Below are 19,381 nucleotides of genomic sequence, written 5' to 3' on the forward strand. Positions count from 1 at the left end.
TGCACATGTACAAGTATTTCTCTGGGATAGATACTTAGAAATGGAACTGATGGGTCATAAGGTATTCATATCTTAAATTCTAATAGAAATTTCTGAAGTGTTCTCCAAATTGCCTTCTAATGTAATCTCCTGCTAGCAGCGTGTGTGTGTCCATTTCCCCAGACCACGTCCAAGTTTTCCATTTTTAACCAGTCTGATGAGTGAGAAATAGTATCTTGCTTTAGTTGGCATTTTTCTGAATTACCTGCAAGACTGAAGTCTTCATGTGTTTACTGTCCATTTTCATTTCCTCCTCTGGATTGCTTGTGCATATCCTTTGCCTGTTTCTTTTTTTTTTTAAGGTTTTTTTTGTCTTTTTGCTATTGATTTTTAAGAGTTTTTTATTTGAATATTAATACTTTGTCATGTATATTGCAGATGTTTTCTACATTGTGATTTGTGTCATTTAATTGTGTAGTATCTTTTTGTCTTAGAGAAATTTTAACTTTGATACGATCAAATTTGTCAATCTTACTTTTAGGGCATTTTTACAGTCTTATTTAAGAAAGTATTCCCTGTATCAAGGTCATAAGTATTTACTGTATTTCCTTCTCTAAAATTTATAGTTTCTGTATACATACATATTTAAGCCTTTATACTATATACAAAAAATAAATTCCATATGTACAAATCTTAGGATCTAACTTTAATTCCTCCCCATTCCCCCCAAATGGATAGGTAATTGTCCCAACACCATTTATGGAATAATATATCATTTCTCCGCTGATTTAGAACTGCCTCCTCTGCCTGACACTGAATTCCAATGCGGGTCTGTGTCAGAGCTCTTTCTGGTCCACTGATCTATTTGTCTACTCCTGAGCTTGCTAATATGCTTTGCTAACTGGCAGGACAAATCCCACCCTCTCTGTTGTTTTTGTAAAATTGCCTTGATCATCCTTGCATATTTGTCCCACCACATGAATTTTAAAATAGCCTTTCGAGTCTCAGGAAAAATTCTGCTGGGATTTTAATTGGGATCACATTGAGTTTTAGGTAAGTTTGAAGAAAATTGGCACCTTTATCATATTTGAGTCTTCTGCCAGTGCTCGTTGCTATTATCTCTCAGTTCCGGTCACTCTCATGTCTTTCAGGGAAGTTTTATGGTTTTCTCTAAAGTCTTGCATATTTCTTGATAAATTTATTCCTAGGTTTATTACAGGTTTTGTTGTCAACTGTGAATAGGGTCTCCTCTCCCTTTATTTGTTTGGCCCTTGTTTTTCCATATTTCATTTCAACCTGTTTACCGATCAGTGGGCTTGACTTGCAGACACACACGCAAAGTGAACATTCTTCCTCCGGGGGCACAAATATGCAAGCACCACCAAACACAGAGAGCCGGCGTAATTGGCTGGAAACAAATTAGAGTGTTTTCAGATTATACTTTAATTAACGAAGTAAAGCATGAATACATTTTCCTTTTGAAAGTCGGACAATATGAATGTAACTAAAGTTTCCTTTGGCCACCCTCTGAAATCCTAGTTTCCCTCCCTCACCGGCAGTTTTATGTGTCTCCTTCCATAGAAATGTAAGTATCAATGGAGGTATTTTGAATGAATCATCCCACTCTATAGAGATTTTACTGTAAGCTGTGTTTTTTCACTCCATCTTATATTTCTAAGATATATTGATACAAATAGCTCTTGCCAGTTCCTTTTAGTAGCTGTGTTATATTCATTCCCATGAATGTGCTACATTTTTCCTTCCTAAGATCCATGGACATTTAGTTGCATCCTTTTCTTTCCTCCATCATAAGCAGCGCCACAGAAAATAGCCTTACACGTGCCTCTTCTGTAATGTTTCTCTAGGATGGTGATTGAGAAGTGGAATTTGTGTTCTCAGGGTTTCCACATTTTTAGTTTTAGATGTTACCAAAGTGTCCTCCATAATTTCTGTACCATTTAAACTTCTAGCCAGAGGATATGGGAGGACTCCTCACACCATAAGTGATTGTTTTAAATGTTTGCCAATTTGCTGGGTAAAAAATTGAATAATTTTTTAAAGTTTATACATACCTGTTTGCTAGTGAGATTTTCATATGTGTTTTAGGCATTTGTATTTTCTCTTTTCTGAATGATCTGTTTATTTTTGCTCATTTAAAAAATTAGGTTGTTTGTCTTTATCTTATTGATTTTTGAGTTTCCTAGTGTAATCTGGATATTAATCTTTTGTGTGTGTGTGTGTGTGTGTGTGTGTGTGTGTGTGTGTGTGTGTGTGTGTATGTATATATATATATGGCACATGTTTTCTTCCAGCTTGTCTGTTGCCTTCAAATTTTGTAGGGGCTTTTGTTAGACAGAAGTTATCAATTTTGACATAATCAAATTTATCCATCTTTTCCTTTATTCCTTGTATTTATATATCATGTTTAGGCCTTTCTTACTCCTAAGATTTAAGTATACTCTGTATTCCTTTCTAGTAATTTTGTTTTTATTTGGGTCTTTTTTTTTGTCGGGGGGTATGCGGGCCCCTCACTGTTGTGGCCTCTCCCGTTGCGGAGCACAGGCTCCGGACACGCAGGCTCAGCGGCCATGGCTCACGGGCCCAGGCGCTCCGTGGCATGTGGGATCTTCCTGGGCCGGGGCATGAACCCGTGTCCCCTGCATCGGCAGGCGGACTCTCAACCACTGCGCCACCAGGGAAGCCCTATTTGGGTCTTTAATGCAGCTGGAATGTATGTTTATGATTGAAATGAGATATGATCTAATCTTTCTGCAAACATACAGCTGATTATTGCAACATGACGGACTGTCTAGTTCCTTCTCTCTCCACTGATCTGAAGTGAAACTCCCTCATATACTGAATTGCCATGTCTAGGTAGGTCTGAGGCGCTGGTTCTTTTTCACCAGTCTATATATTTCTGTCTGCATCAGACTGTTTTATCCACTCTAGCTTGAGACCACCTTTTGATATCTGTTAAGTAAAATGTTCCATTTCATTGTGCTTCCTGTTCAATTAACTCAGCTAACTATTACTGCACGTTAACTCCTCCACATGAATTTTAAAACCTGCTTGTCAGGTTCTGTGAATTTAAAGATTAATTTGGGGAAAATCAACATCAGTACAATCCTGAGTCTTTCAGTCCATGAACACAGTATAGCCCTGCACTCATTCTGATCATCTAAAGGGCAGCCTTTAGTCCTATTTTATGGTTTTCTCCATAACGAACCTACCAATTTCCCGATGGGTTTATTCCTATAGTTTTTATTGTTGTTGTGAATGAGTTCTCTCTGCACCCCCTGTTTTGTTTTTCTTTTGCTTGCTACATTTTTTTTTTAATCCACTAATCACTGTACTTCATTCATAGACACACACAAAGTAAACGTTCTTCCTTCCTGGACACAGACGTGCAAGCACTGCCAAACACAGAGCTGCCATAATCGGCTGAAAATGAAAGGGAACTTTTCACATGAAAGTTCAATGACATAAGCGCAACATGAATGTATTCTCCTTTTTGAGAAATAGAACATTGCAGATGAACCTAAAGTCCCTTTTGGGCACCACTGCCATCCCATTTCCTTCTTACCCAGAGGTTGCTCCTGTAATGGGCCCAATGTACACTTTTCTAGACTTTCTAAAAATTTGTAAATACGTAGGTAGGTACCCACAGGAAGTTACATGGTATAGTTGTCTCAAGTAATGAGAATTTTACCTTTTCCTTTTCACTTTTCATTGATACTCAATTTTTGTATTGACCTGGATTTTATTATGGTTACAGAACAGAATGTCAGTATTATCCCCCATCACGATGTGATGACCAGTGACCTTCTGTAGCCAAACCATAGGCAGATGTGAAAGTACAGATGTAGAAGCTGGGAGATAGCAGTGGAGGGAAGGGGTCAGAGGACTGACAGGGACGGTAATGGGAGGCACAGGAGCGTCTGTGGACACACAGTGGAGTCAGGAGTGAAGGGGCAAGTAGGTTTCTTAAAAACCAACAGAGGTACTTGACAACTGTGGTGGGAGAAGCAGGGATGGTGGGGAGTAGTTTCCAAGTGACCCAAAGCCTGATCTGCCACATGGGACATCAGTGGGTCTTATGAACTATTTAGAAATAGGGTATCATAGATGCCGGTCAGAAAACTCTCATGACCCGATTTTGACTAGGATCTTGTGAATATTGTCAGGCAGCTTCAAGGAAGCACTTTCCTCCCTGGTTAAAGGGATGCATCTGGAGAGCTTTATTGGTCCTGCCCCTTCCTTTCTGCCTAGGTGCTGTTGGGTAAAAACGTGATACTTGGAGCTCTGACAGCCATCTTGTGACCAGGAGGGGAAGGCCAGGAGATGCAACTCTGTGCTGCCTCAGTTCGGACACCTGGCACCACTGACTTCTGGACTTTCTTTGAAATAAATAAAATGGTCTTACTGTTTAAGCCACTCTCGGGTGTTTTGTTAGATGCTGGTGAAAGCATCCTTCCTAATGCAAGAGATCTAATTGTTTCTTAGAGCTGAGAGGTGACCTCAAGGAACAGATCACATACTCTGGGGTGAGAGTTTGGGGATGGGGAGAAGGCAGAGAAGGCTGCTCTTCTGTCCTCTTGGAATTTTTTTTTTTTTTAACAATGTGTATGTATTACATGGAAAGAGACAGAAGACTCGTTTTAAAACAGTTCTGATAAGAAGTGTTTCAAGATGTGAACAGTGGTTGCCTCTGGGTGCTTTGGGTACTTAGCAATTTTCTAAGATGTCCACAAATTATTTTTGCAATTAAAAAAATGCAAAGACCCAAGTTCTTAGGAGATAAAACATGAGAGAGGTTAAGTTTTTTTCGTTTTTTTTTTTTGTTTTTTTAATTAATAAATTTATTTTTGGCTGCATTGGGTCTTCGTTGCTGCTCACGGGCTTTCTCTAGTTGCAGCGAGCGTGGGCTACTTTTTATTGCAGTGGGCGGGCCTCTCATTGCAGTGGCTTCTCTTGTTGCGGAGCACGGGCTCTAGGCACGCGGGCTTCAGTAGTTGTGGTGCATGGGCTCAGTAGTTGCGGCTCAGGGGCTCCAGAGCACAGGCTCAGCAGCTGTGGCGCACGGGCCCAGGTGCTCCACAGCATGTGGGGTCTTCCCGGACCAGGGCTCGATCCCACATCCCCTGCATTGGCAGGCGGGCTCTCAACCACTGCGCCACCAGGGAAGCCCGAGAGAGGTAAGTTTTGATATAGGAAAAGGAAGGGCCCAGAGTTTAGAAGACACTGCCCAGGTGAAATCCTAGATAAAGACTTGGATTCAAAAGACTTGAGAGCTGCGAGATTGGGGGGAGGCGAGGGGAGCAGGCAGAGTAGGCGTGGATCTCATCTCTTACCTGGTCCCCATGAGGCCAGCAACCTCCATGGGATACACCAAGGACAGAAATGAGTCCAGCATGTGTGGGGCACACAGGTTTGGGGCCTGGAGGCAACACGAGGGAGAGCAGTGACCTGTGTGTCATGCCGAGGAATTTGGGCTTTTATCCCAAGGGTAGTGAGGAACCAGTGAACGTGCTTAAGCAGAGAGACCGATGTGATCACGTTTTCATTTAGTCATGTTTCTTTGCCAGTGAAAAAAAACTCACACCAGCTCAGACAGAAACAGAACTTGATTGGCTTCTGTAGCCAAACCATAGGCAGGCTAGTTGGGCGTCCAGGTCCCCTGAAGCCAGAGACTTGACTGTCAGACCCTTCCTCTCCCATCTCCATGTCTCCATGTCTCGCCGTATGCCAGCCCCACCCTCCCAGACCTGCCTCTCCACATGCTGGCATTCATGGCTACCGCTGTTTTCCATCCCTCAGGTTCGTGACCAAAATAGCCCGAGGTGAGAGTGCAGGAATTTGGTTAAGAGGCAATCAGCGATGGCCAATAAGGTGGGTAATGTAATAAGAAGGTGAACTTTGTTCAAAACGGGACAGCAAAATGATTTTCCAGGAGAGTTTGCATTGGTTTAGGTAAAGAAAACAATAAGTCCTGTCACCCCTCTGGCTACCTGCAGAAAAGGGTTTGAAGGGGCCCCCCACAAGCCTGGAGGCAGGGAGAATATCTAAGAGGCCGCCACAGCTATCCAGGTGAGAAGGGATGCAGTGCTGAGCTGAACAACGCGGCCGGTGGCGAGGAGGTGGATTGAAGAGACGATTAGAAGTAGAAATAGGAGCCCCGGGGCCAACCAAGCACGAGAGATGAGAGAAGATGAAAAGTTGAAGATGGCCCCAGTTTGCTGGCCCAGAAACAGCCACAAACAGATACAACTGTATTGCCAAAATACAGTTTCTTTATTTCTCCGTGACTCAAGGTCACTCTTACCCCCGCTCCTTTTCTGTTCAGTAGCACAAACTTAGTCGGTTTGAGGTAAACGCAGTCACATCTGGACGTTCCCTGAGTCTCTCTTAAGTAGATTCTTGGTCCACTTCCAGCTTCTCCACTTTCCACTGCTGCTTCCCTTCTCCTTGAGGGTGGTCCATGTTCTGGGCTCTCCTAATTTGTCCTGGCCCCAGGGTGTACATCTGATTCTGGATCCCAGGCTCTATCAATTGCCATCCACTGAACCAAGACATCCCCACCGAACACTTGCCCTGACCACAAAGCATTTCCAAGTCCACCAGCTACACTCACACTCTACCCTATACCCTCATCGTGATCACCTTGCTACAGGGACACAGAGGACTGTGGAGGACACCCCCAGGCCCATCTGTCAAACACCTGCTCCCATCAGGGCTGTCAGCCTCTCCAGCCCTTGCTAGGAGGTGTTGGTCTCCTGGCAAACACCATGAGGAACCAGGCAATATCCCCTTCTACTCTGGGATAGCCCCAAATTTCTTTTTGGAGATCTAGCATCTACTGTTAGTTCTATCTCCATGTGATTCCCCTCCTCCCTCTAGCTGGTCAAATTTTATCCCTTACAGGCAGAAAGACAGCTTCTGCATTCTTCCCTATTTACTGTTCATGGCATCAATTTCAAGTTCTGAGTCTCTTGGGTTCTTTTGTCTTTACAAAAAATCAGTGACCACAACCAAACACCGTGTCTCTGTTGTAGGTTTCAAGAGACTATTTGAAATCACTGACTGTCTTTCTCATTGCCTTCATGCTGTAACAACCCAAATCCTCCCCCAAAGCTCTGACTGAATGGGGAGAGAGTGACCATGGTAGCTAGTCTCCAAAGATGGCCACCATCAATTCCTGCCCTCCCTGTATGCACATACTACTCCTCACATCAAGAGGTAGAGTCTCTTATCCTTTCCCTCCCTGTGAATCTGGGCTGCCCTTAGTGTTTACTTGGCCAATAGAACATAGGGCCAATAACAGAAAAGATGTTCTGGGACTTGGGAAACTAGGTCATTGGGAGCCTTGTAGCTTCCGCACAGGCCTCTTGAAACACTTGGTCTTGGGACATTCCCTCTTGCAACCCAGCTGCCAGGTTGTGGGAAGTCCAACCCCTATGGTGAATCCACATGTGAGTGCTCCGATCAACAGCCCCGGCTGCCAGCTGTGTGAATGAGCCATCTTGCACAGTAAGCCCAGTTGAGCCTTCGATGACTCAAGCCCCAGCTGCCTTCTGACCGTAAGTCCGTGAGTAACTTTAAGCAAGAACCACCCAGCTGAGCCCTGTCAACACCCAGAACCATGAGAAATAATAAATTGTGTTTTCAGGTCACTAAAGTTTGGACCTGTTTGCTACGCATTAAAACAGTGACAGGCAAGGAAGTGGGGGTGGTGATGGTGGGAAACACATGGAGAAACATACAGAATAGTGTCCTACTACACAGCCTGTAAGTGGACCATTATAATACAGTGTGGTAAGTGCGATCATGAAACATAGATATGTACAGAACTTTCCAGAGCAGGTGACCACTGGTCTGATTTCTTAAAGATGAGTAGGAATAAGCAAGGTAGAAGGCACTGGAAGGACACTCCAAGCAAAGGAAGCAGCACAAGCTAAGCCCCAGAAGTGAGGAGTAGCAAGAGTGAGCTTCAGGGCATTTGGGGTTCCTGGAAAACTAGAGAAGAAAAATGGAATGAGAAGAGTGGATTGCAGAACGGACAGAGGTCAGACCCTTCGGGGCCTTGCATGCCCTGGAGTTTGGACACCATCCTGCAGTCAGTGGGTGCTATTTTTACACGAGCGATGTGTTTGGATTTGTGGTGTGGGAAAATCACTGTGGGAGCCAGTTTGAAGGCTAGATTTGGCAAGTGACGGTCTCTGGGTAGGGAGATCAACTAAGAGACTCTGGTTATGGTCCAGGTAAGATAGGATGAGACCTGACCTGGAGCAACGGCAAGAGGGATGGATGGAACCCAAAAACCTTTAGAAAATAAGGTCAGAAATGCATGGTGGTTTTTGGCTGTTGGGATGAAAGAACCAACGGTGATTCCCATGTGTCTTGGGTGGGGCCCTCAGTGGATGGCGGGGAGGTGCTTGGGAGGGGAAGCACAGCATGAGGGGCAGTTTGAGGGGGGCAACAATGGGCTCAGTCTCAGGTAGAGCTGGGCTGGGGGCACAGCCAGGTGGGCCCCAGCAGGCAGCTGGATCCCAGTCCAGGAAGAGATTTGACTGGAGGGGCTGACCCAGGGACAGAGGATAACAGGAACTCTAGGAGTGAGTAATATCGTCATGGAGAGAATGAGAGAGGACCCAGGGCACAACTGTGAATTATGGTGACATTTGAGGGGCTGACTGAGGCGTGGGCGGTCGACAAAGGAGAGAGAGAAGGAAGGACCTGAGGGATGAGAGAAACAACTAGGAGAGGGGGTTGCCAAGGCAACCAAGGTAGTGAAGAGTTTCAAGGAGAAAGTAATCAACAGTCTGATATGGCCCAAATCTCAGAAAAATAAGAAGCAAAGCCCTTTGAATTTAGCAATCAGGGGGCTATTATGAACGTCAGCAAGTACTGTTTTGGGGGGTGAAGGGGTAAAAGCTAGTTTACAGGGGCAATGGAGTGAATGGGTGGAGGAGACGCAGACCTCTCCTGAGGCTGGATGACTAGGGGAGGAGTTGGGTGTCAGCAAGAAAAATGCGAGTGATCAATGGAGGAGTTTTGAAAATGAGAGACCCTAGAATTTTCTCTTCTTGAAAAAGGGCATCAGCAGAGAGGGAGAGGATGAAAAGAGGAATGATTTGTGAGCCGGGATCCATCTTCTGAACCCAGCTGAAAGGAAACAAGTGGGTATGATTGGAGATGCCTCAGGGAGGAGAGGAAGCCATGGAGAAGACTCCCTGTGATGCCCTTTCTGATCCTGAAAAACTTGATGGCAAGGTTGTCTACACTGTCAAATTCTGCAGGGTGGGTAAGACTGATAACAAAGGGAAAAGGTGCACTGAACTGAGTAGCTAGAGGGTCATTTGGTGACTGTTCTCGATACTCTACACTGACCCCTCCAGAGCCATTCTCTTTTTGCATCCTGTTCCGTGCCCTGGATGACCAACCTTTATACCACCCATGCTTTCTGCCCTCTGGTTTCTAGTTGAGTTTGACCAATGGAGGAACCAGTGGGAGAGTCGAGGGGGAAGGAGAGTGAGGTTCTCCTGGCTGCCTTCCTATGGGCTGTGGGTTGGCAGCGACTACCATCCTTTACTCATGACCACAGGTGGGGTCCCTTTCTTAAAGCCACAGCTTTCTCTCCAGGTTCTGAAATCCCACACCCTTCTCTCATCTCTTTAGGCCTAGAGGTACTGAAGGCTTCCAACTGTTGCTTATCTCTGGGTCCTTTGTCATCTCTTGGAACCCTTAATCCTGCCACACTTTGTGAATAGTCCTTTCATTAAAATAATTTCAGTTAAATCCTTTGGGTGCACCACCCTACCAGAATCTTGACTGAATCAGTGGTTCATCTAAGCACTGGGACAGATGCGTGGGAAGGTACACGATGCTGAGCAAAGACGGACCTTGTCTCTCCCCACGTAGAACTGCCAGTCCAGCGATGAAGCCGGATATTAATCAAGACAATAAAGAAATCCCTAATTTTAAACTCTGATAGGTGCCATGGAGAAATCGTCCTAGATCAGAGAAGTAACATTTGATCAGAGGAGTGGACGTTAACTAGAAATGAGAAGAGCTTTGCATATAAGGATACAGCATGTGTGAAGCCCTGTGCTAGGAGGGTGGTACGTTCCAGAAACCGGAGGCCATCATGGCTGCAGCACTTATCAGGAAGAACGATTTTGACACAAGTGACAGAAAAGCCAACTCAAAAATGGTTAAACTATAAAAGATTTATTATCACACATAATGAGGAATCCCAAGGGAGGCAGCTCTAATGTCATCAAGGACCCAGTTTCTGTCCATCTTTCAGTTCTCCCATCCTCTGCTTATGGGCTCCTGTCCCCATGGTCACAAGATGGCTGCAGCCACTCCAGGCATTGTATCCACCATACCAACATCCAGAGATGGATGAAAGAAAGTGGTTCTTCCTTAAATTGATACTTCTTTTTGAGGACTAAGAAACCCTTCCCAGAAGACTCTACCACCAACAACTCTTATTGATTAGATTTGCACCACATATCCACTCAGAAGCCAGTCACTGATGAGAGGAATAGACCTGCCCTTCGTGACTCTCATAGATCAGTCTATGTCACCTGGAGTGGTTTCTGTTAGCAAGAACCAAAGAGAAATGACTGTCTGGTAGGAACAGTGTCAGAGAGCGAGGGACCGTGGTGTATGGTGAAGCTGGAGAAATCAAAGTCGATCTTTCTCAAAGAGCCATTGAATGATTTCAAGTAGGAGGTGGGCATGAAAAAGGTGTGTATTCTTAAAGGACCCCTCTGGCTGCTCTGTGAAGATTGGATCATTGGAAGGAAGGGTGGATTTGAGGAGACCGATTAGCAGGCAACTGCAGTGGACCAAATGAGAGATGATGGCTTGGACTAAGCTACTGGTGATGACGATGGAAACAGTTAGGAGGTAAGATCCACCGGCCTCACGATGGGATGTCTCAGGTGAAGTAGGAGGAGATTCTAGGTGACTGCCAAGTGTCTCCTACCACAGCGGCGTTGTCATTCTCCAAAATAGGTGGACTTCCCTGGTGGCGCAGTGGTTGGGAATCCGCCTGCCAATGCAGGGCACACCGGTTCGATCCCTGCTCTGGGAAGATCCCACATGCCGCGGAGCAACTAAGCCCGTGAGCCGCAACTACTGAAGCCTGCACGCCTGGAGCCTGTGCTCCACAACAAGAGAGGCCGCTGCAATGAGAAGCCCCTGCGCCACAACAAAGAGTGACCCCCGCTCACCACAACTAGAGAAAGCCCACACGCAGCAACAAAGACCCAATGCCACCCAAAAAAATCTTTTTTAAATTAAAAATTAATTAATTAATTTTTTAAAAAGTAGGAAACAGCAAATGAGGTTAACTGGGGGGAAGAAGGATTAGGAATTTGAACTAAAAAAGGGTAATCAAGTGATTCAAAACAGACCAGGAGTTTCGTTTCGGTCACAGGGTTGAGATGTCTGAGATGTTGGTAGATGTTTGGCTTTCGGGTTCTGGAGCTCAGGGTAGAGCTCTGCACTGCACATGGGAGGGTGGTCATTAAAGAGAAGGATGGATGTGTTGGTCTAGAGCTCAAAGGAGGCTTGGACTGGACAGTCAGTTTGGAGAATCAGCTCCCAGGAGGTCTCCAAAGCATTAGGGATGCATGAGATTGAGGGGAAAGGTGCTCAGTGAAAGAGAAGACCAAGCCCTGGACAACACTGACATTGGACGGGGCTGGTCTGGACATGGAAGTGGAGTGTAAGAAAGAGAAGATAAGGAAAGATGGGCTTCAGAAGCCAATGAAGAAGAGTTTCCAGGACAGAGTAGCCACTGGTGGGCCAGGTGCACAGACATCGGGGGAGGTGAGGGCACGCCCTGGACCTGGACATTGGAGACCGCTGCCACCGCAACTTTGGGGGAGGAGGCAAAGCCCAGCTGGGTGGAAGATGATCTGGAGACTGGCTGAGAAAGCAGGAGGGAAAAGAGGGACCTTGCGGGGGGTGGGGGGAGAAGGTTCTAGAAGGTGCTGTTTCTTTCAAGTTGACATTTGGAGAGAGGAGGGCTGTATGAGCCTGAGTTTGAAAAGCAGGGACAGGTAAAAGGGGTCCCAGAACAGTGGGATTAAGTGTATAGGTGAAGGGATTAGTTGTGTTTGTGGAAAGGGGCAAATTAAATCATGTACATTTTACCAAGTAACCTGATCTCCATGTTTTTCTGGAGGCTTTGTCTCTGCCCTCTGAGTAGTACTACAGCTCTAATTAGCAGTGGTTTCATCCTGCCTCATGTCTGGGGCCATGTCTTTATTCGTTTTTTTTGTGCCTTTTGGTACTTAGCAACAGGCAGCGAGCTAGGTAGAGGCAGGATAATTATTTTCTGCTTGAAATCAAAAGTCTGAAATGGAGGTTCAGATTTTTTTCTTTTTACCAAAAAGACATTGGGAGAACTTCTGAGGGAGTGAGATTAAAGGCAAAAGAAGCTGTTAGTGTAGGTGGGGGTGGAAGGGTTGGGGGTTGGAAATGTCACCAGGTTAGTTCCATGGCTGGACGCTGGGAGAGGCTCTCAGAGGATGTGCACAGGAGGAAGGGCTGGGACTTCTCCTCCCAACATGGACCCAGCTCTTCACAGGTGATGGCATTGCCCACTGGCCAGGTGTCATCCCCACCTGTTCTTTTCAACAACTCCCATTGCCCGATCCAGCTTTTCTCTCCTTACATCACTCGGCCTTGCGGCAGCAACTGACCCAACTGATACCCCCTCCTAAAAACACCTTTCCCTGGCCTTCATGACACCAAGATCCCCCAGTTAACTTACCCCCTCACTGTCTATTCTTTGGCTTCGTCCACACACCACCTAAGTGTTGGGTTCCCTCAAGACTCACATCTGGGCCCTCTCCATCTTTCTCTATCTTCTCACCCTGGGTGGGCACTAATGACCCCAGCCCTGCCCTTTTAAGACTGGCCTGCCCAACTACCTGGCTGACATCTCTACTCGGATGTCCTTCACCAACACCCCAAACTTGCCACAGCCAATCAGGATGCTAACTTCTTCTCCCCAAAACTTTCTCTCCCCGCTTGCCTTCCCCTTCTCTGCCAAAGACCCGGGCTTCAACCCAGTTCCCCAAACCCGGCCCTTCGAGTCAGCCTCGAGTCTCCCCTGCCCTCACCCCTCCCATGGAGTCCCAGGAAATCCTGGCCGTTCCGTCTCCAGAATCATCCCCAGTCTGACCCTTACCTCCGCCCGCCCCCTCCACCTGCTTCCCGCCACCTCCCGCCTCCCATCTCCTTGGCTGCAAGGGCCTCACGGCTTCTTTCTTGCCCCTCACCTATCCACTTATCACACAGCAGTAAAAGCAGACGCTTAAAAAGTAAAAGAGACCACGTCATCTTCCTCCCCATCAGCAGCCCGCAGTGACGTGCCCGCGCCCTTTCTCGAGGCCAGCAAGGCCCGATCTGCCCACCCGTCTCTTCAATCCCCATGCCGCGCCCTTTCTCGAGGCCAGCAAGGCCCGATCTGCCCACCCGTCTCTTCAATCCCCGTGGCCGCTCCAACTCACTGTCCTCAGGCTACAGCGAATTCCTCCAGTTCCTCTCTTGGAGGCTTTGCTCCCTTTGTCCCTGGTCCCAGGAAAGCTCTCCCCTACCTCCTCTCAGCCTTTTGGGCTTAAATGTCCCCTCGGAGGAAGCCCTCTCTGGCCACCTGTCCAGGCAGGATCCCTGCCCCACTTCCTTCCTCAACGTTCCATTCATTTCTCTCATGGCCCTGGTAACCATTTCTTCAGTAGTTGCCTTTTTCCTCTGTTTTGAAAGGCTCTCCGCTGAAAGAGTCCTTACTCTTCCTTATTCTCCTAAAAGCTCCCTGAAGGCCATTTCTTCCCATTCTGGTATTCCTGCTCCTCAAACACATTTGTTGAGTGGAGAATGAAGCTATGTTGATGTTCTCCACCTCATTTGGTTATGGCAAGCCCATTTTACAGACAAGGAAACTGAGGCATCCAGAGTCACAGTGCCTGACTGGCAGGGGCAGTGCTAAATCCAGATCTCCTGGCCCCGCCTCCAGATTTCAGGACCGTACCCGCCACTGGCCTACCCCTATGGAGCACAAGGATACGATTTGACTTCCAGGGAGAAGAAATAGCTAGAAAAACATGTATATGTGTGGACAAGTGGTGTTGTGGGAAACCCAAGATGAGACACCCAGAAGGAAGTTGGACGTGGGGGTTGGATGCTTGGAACTGATCTGATAATAAATAGAGATTTCAAGGCTTCTAACCCGAACAGATGCTGCAGTATAAAACAAAATAATATTTGTTTCAAAAATAGAAAAACATCTCAATGGAATAGAATAGAAAACCCAGATGGCGCTCCCTAGAATATCACTGTGCCTTCTGAGAAGAGCAGAGGCATCACAAATTAATGGAGAATGGAAGGATTTGTCACTAAGTGGGGCAGCAAAATGATCTTTATTCTATTTAGGAAACCCAAAGCAATTTTTACCTCCCTCTGTCCTAACGATCAAAATCAACGTCAGGTGATTTAAAGGGTTCAATGCAAAAAAAAAAAAAAAAGGAAAAATTATACTACTAACTAGAAAAAAAAGTAGAAATGATTCATTATCTAAACTGTGATTGAGAGAGGCCATTGTAGCCTTCGCAGCCACAGAGAGAATTATAAAGGAAAATACAAATATAATTGACTATAGGAAATGTTAGGTTCTGCGTGTTGAAAATTCTCATTAATAAAACATTCACAGAGCAGTAAGAATTTTCATAATGAAATGTTGGGGCAATGAAAGGCAGCAAGAGTCCATTTATGAAAGATGGAGTTCAAAAGGCAAATTCAGTTGAAAATGTTGAACTTAGTCATACTAAAATAAATGTAAATTAGGATGGAGAGATACCACTTTGGGCCCATTGAAGGAGCACTACAGAACGAGAGGCTGTCAGTGCTGGCTCGGTCCTAGTGGCATGGGACCTCTTCTGCACAGCTGGCAGGACTGTGAAGTGGCAAAACCATTCTAGAAGGCAATTTGCTTAAGACGTGTGAAGAGCCTCAAAAAGGTTCATACTGTTTGGCTCAGGAATTCCACTTACAGGAAGCTCATCCCAAGAAAATGATCTAAAGGAAAGAAAGATTAGTGCAGAAAGATTCACACTGTGGCTTTATTTATGAGAGGGAAAATACAAAGGAAAAAAAAAAGAAGCTATCAAAATCTCCAACCCCAGGGGAATGGTTAACCAAATTATGTTTCATTCATTGAATAGATTATTAGGCAGCCATTAAACATAATAATTACAAAGAATGTTGACTAACACAGAGAAGTGCTTAGCATATAATCGGTGTAAGAGGATGGTGCAAAATTATATATATAATAAAAGTATTTATTGTAAACGAACGCGTAAAAAGGCTAAGAAAAGATGTGTTTTTCAGATGCATTTTCACAGAACATGACTGTGGGTGCTGGGACTCGAGATGTTTCTGTTCTTCGTGCTTTAGCCACTGTACACATTTTCTGCAATGATCAGGTATCACTGTTCTTATGATAATAGATTTCAAAAATACAGGCGAGAATAAGAGTAGCTAACGAACACAGTATACAATATACTCACCCTCCAAGATCATATATTACTTTTATAATAGGAAAACCAAGAAAAAGAAAACAAGTCTTAAGGGAATGGTACCTGCACCAGACAAGTTTTAAAGGTAGGGAGGAGGGATGATCAGAAAAGGAAAGAAAATGGTCCAGCTTGAGGGAGGCTGCTTGGGAGGGCCCCTTTCAAAGAGTTGAGGAATGGGGGCTTCGTGCTCCTGTAAACCAATGCCCATCATTTGAAATGCCCATCCTAGAATATGGTAAGAATTCTTCAGTTCTATAGATCAATGTGTCTGTTCCCGGCCACACTGTTTAATCACTGCTGCTTTATCCTATGCTTCCTAGTAGGGCAAACTCAATCCTTTTCCTCCTACTGTGTCCCCACCACTTGTTTTTCTTTCTCAAAATTATCTGGGCTATTCTTGCCCATCTCCTCTCCCTTATGACCTTTAGAATCAGCTTATTAAGTTCCCATTAGAAAACCCTGGTGGGATTTTGATTAGGAAGGCATTGAATTTGTACCTTAATTTGGAGAAAATTGACATCTTCACAATATCGAGTCTTCAAGACCCTAACATTTCAAGGGTGGTTGAGTCAGAGGCTCTGATTAATGAGACTGGGAAGGAAAAGGCGTCATAGAGACGGGTTAAAAACAAGGAGAGGGTGTTGTCATGGAAACCAAGAGAGCCGAGCGTTTCAAGAAGGCGAGGGTGATCAACAATATTAGACCCTGCAGAGAATTCCAATAAGACGGGGCTGGAAAAACACCCACTGAAGTTGGTAATTAGGAGGTTATCGGAGCCTTCAGCGAGAGTGGTTTCAGGGGTGAGATGGAGCAGAACCCTGACTGCAGCGTCTGAGGATAATAGATAGTTGGCCAAGACGCCCCTTTTGCCAAAGTTTAGATAATTAAGTTTAGATAATTAGAAAAGTCTCAAGGATTATTTGGGAGCTAGAAAGTGAAGTGTGGACTCAGGGGAAAGTTTTCGACTCAGGTCAACAAATATATTCTGAGTATCTCCTTCCTATGTGCTGGCTGGCTGTTGGGGAGACGGTGTGAACAGGGCAGACACATGCCTGCCCACGTGGAGCTGATGGTCTGAACGGGGAAACAGATATGAATCAAGCAGTCATAGGAGTAAGTGGATAATAACAAAAATGATAATCACAAAGAGGAGGTGCCTGGTGCCGAGAGCAGCCCGGGGGCCCGAAATCAGGGATGGGAGGGTCAGCTGATGTTTCCTAGAGACATCTGAAAGATGAACAGGTATCACCACTAAGGGGAATCAGAATGAGTGTTCCAGGTAAAGGCCCTGCAGTGGGAGGGGCAAGACTCGTGGAAAGGGAAGGAAAAGAAGGCGGGTGAGTGATGGTGAAGAGGGTGAGAAATCAGCTGGAGAATTCAGCAGGCTGGGAAGGTTGGAGGTTTGATCCCAAGAGTGATGGAGGGGGTTTTGGAGGAATTCTTTTTTTTTTTTTCTTTTTTTGGTAACGCCACGCGGCTTGTGGGATTTTAGTTCCCCGACCAGGGATAGAGCTCGGCCCTTAGCAGTGAGAGCGCAGTGTCCTAACCACTGGATGGAGGAGTTTTAAAATAGTGGTGACATGTTCCCACTTGCATGTTGAAGATATCACTCTGGCTTCTAGTGAGGAAAGGATTGCAGGGGTGCAGGGAAACCTGGTAGAGGGCAGCTTCCCGTCCATGATCCAGACCAGGGCTGTGGCTTGGACTAACACGTTGGCAGTAGACTTGAAGAGAGCTGGAAGGATTCAGAAGCCATTGGGAGGTCAAGTCTCCAAGGCACGAGGCAGCCTGTAGATGGGGGACAAGTGCAAGTAAGCGGGGGAGGAAGAGCCCAGGTGTCTGTTTGGTGGTGTCTTTCCATGAGACGCGGGACTCTAGTGAAGGATCAGATTTTGGACAAACAGAGTTGTCTGTCGAGTGTGTGGAGTGTGAGGTGCCTTTGGACTGCTGGATTCTGGAGATTGGGCTGGAGAAGAGGACTGGAAGGGGGCTTCCGGCATGGGGGGTTGCAGGGGTACTGCAGCAGCTCGGGCAATGGGTGAAATTAAAGACTAGAGCATGGAGGGAATGAGCAGAGGACAGAAGCTGAGCCCAAGCGAGCATCAGCATCTAGGGGGCTGGATATAGATAAAAGAGGCTGAGAAGGAGGGACGGAGGGGGAGAAGCACGATGGGGAGAGTCCCCAGAAGCCCAGGGAGAAGAGTTTCCGGAAGGACAGAGTGGCTGCTCACAGGCCACGGACAGAGGGTCAGGGGAGGTAAAGGCTGATTGGCTACTCTGGACTTGGCCTTTGGGGCCCTTTGCCAGTTTTCTTTGGGGGGGTCAGAGGTGAGGGTGATCCAGGGTCTACCTGTGAGGGAGGAAGGGTAGATAAGGTGTGCAGGATTTTTCATTTGGCTTTGGTTTTAATAGAAGAGCCATATGCACCTATTAATTTTCCCAGAGGAAGGCACCTGTGGGATGTGAGCCATTGCAGAACAGGGCAGTTAGCTACATGAGGCCACGTGGACAAGAGGGACCCATCCTGAGCAATAATGTGCCTCCAACCCCTGGGAGAGAATTCAATACTCAGCCTTTTACCTGCATCCCGCTTTCTTTCAGGGAATTTGTATGTGACCTTTGTGACTTCATAGTGTCTCACATTAGCAGGAATTTTTCATCCTGCCCGTGGCTGGGTCTCTGTCTCATCCATTTTGGAATCACCCACAGCCCGGGGGCTGGGGGCTGCTGAATACATTATTTTCTGACTTGAAATAAAATGTCTAAAATGGAGGATCCAAACCTTTTAGCCAAAAAGAGTTGGTGATCAATGGAACAATCAGAAAAACATTGTGTGTGTGCTGAGTTCTGCATGGGAGAGTGAATGAGAGGTTAGGAGAGGGTTTTTGGCAGGGGGCGGGGGACGGGGGAAGAGATGGCTGGCACAGGTCTTTACAGTTTACACAGCAGGGTCGTAGCCATCATGTGGTTGCTACAGACGCTGTGAGGCAGATAGAGAAGGAAGCTGAGACCAGCATGGGACATTTGCTGTGGAAAACCTCAGAAAGTGTTGGTGGCCGGCTGTCCCTGCCTCTGATTCCAGCATCCCAGCCTCTCTCTGTCCCAGGATGAGCTCCGATAGGAGCTGCCGTTCCAAAGCTGACTGCTAGCAGAAATCAAGTCCAGAATCAGAAGGAAAAGTTACGGAAGATGAACAGAGAGTTTGTGGATCATCAAGAGAAGACATTCAACAGAAGGCTTCCTGAAGCTCGAGATTTGACCAGCCCTCTTGGACATCAAAACATAACTCAAAACCACATCAGTGAGACTGCGGTGGCCAAGTGCGGGTCCAGGCCCTAGTCTCAGGGAATGTCACGTGATCGCAGGCCGGCCAAATAGGCAGTGCAGCTTTACCCGGCAGGACCTCACCTCTCCTGGGCCCGTCCTCACATGCTGGCAGCCACAGGCCATTGTCTCCACGAGTTCTGCATCTTCCCCAGCTCTCCCCAACTCCCCCAGGCCCACCAGCTCACTCGGCCCCTCTAGTCCCTTTGTGGGCACCCCAGACACTCTCAGATGCCCCCACGAGGCTGCACCAGGCGCTCTGCCAGTGTTCTCTGTGATGTAAGCACCATGTTGGACTTAAGACTTCTGCTCTGGGATCCCCAGACTTGTCTGGGACCCCATCTTATTCCTCCTTGGGACTCAGCTTAGGGGCTGAGCCTCTCCTGGGGCCAAAGTTCTGGTCAATCCCCTTGGATTTCTCTCCTGCCCACAGGTTCAACCCTTCGTCCCCCTCGTGGGGCCCAAGCACAACCTTGTGAATTGTC

The sequence above is a fragment of the Stenella coeruleoalba genome (assembly GCF_951394435.1).
Source record: "Stenella coeruleoalba genome assembly, chromosome: 15".
Lineage (NCBI taxonomy): Eukaryota > Metazoa > Chordata > Mammalia > Artiodactyla > Delphinidae > Stenella > Stenella coeruleoalba.